Raw genomic sequence first — 616 nt, 5'->3', positions numbered from 1 at the left:
AAAAAAAAAGAGAAGCCTCCTCTAGGTACAAAGTATGAAGGACAGCATCAAAGAGCCTGCTGAGATCAGAGGGTGGATAGTGGGCTTTGGGGAAGGGGCTTTCTTGTTTGGGGATATACAGGGCACCTTGTGATCTGTGGGTACCAGAGAGAGGACCCCTTTCTTTCTTAGTCACACAGTGGTAACTGATGTGCCATTAAAGCCCCTCGGATGTCCCCGATATGTCTTTGAGGAGAGAGACGTGTGCAGGCACTGGCTATGCCCTTTACCCTCCTCTGCATGCTAATAACAGCACTTTACTGAGCATGTAAACACATGATCTCAATCCTCGCAAGAACCCTGCCTAACTTCAGACTGTATTAAATAAATTCTAGATGGCCTAAGGATTTAGACTTTTACAAAATGGAATAAAAGTAAAGTAACATCAGAGAGAGAAAGGTCCTTCGAGACATGGCAGAGACCATAAAAGAGACATTGGTAAAGTTAAGTACATAAAATTTTTAAAAAAGTTCTTTATACTGGGGGCATCTGGGTGGCTCAGTCGGTTGAGCATCTGAATTTGGCTCAGGTCATGATCTTGCGGTTTGTGTGTTTGAGCCCCGAGACGGGCTCTGTG

The sequence above is a fragment of the Herpailurus yagouaroundi genome, unplaced genomic scaffold, assembly GCF_014898765.1.
Source record: "Herpailurus yagouaroundi ecotype Mexico unplaced genomic scaffold, PumYag 190, whole genome shotgun sequence".
Taxonomy (NCBI): domain Eukaryota; kingdom Metazoa; phylum Chordata; class Mammalia; order Carnivora; family Felidae; genus Herpailurus; species Herpailurus yagouaroundi.
The sequence above is the reverse complement of the archived record's forward strand: the minus strand, read 5'-3'. Positions refer to the sequence as shown.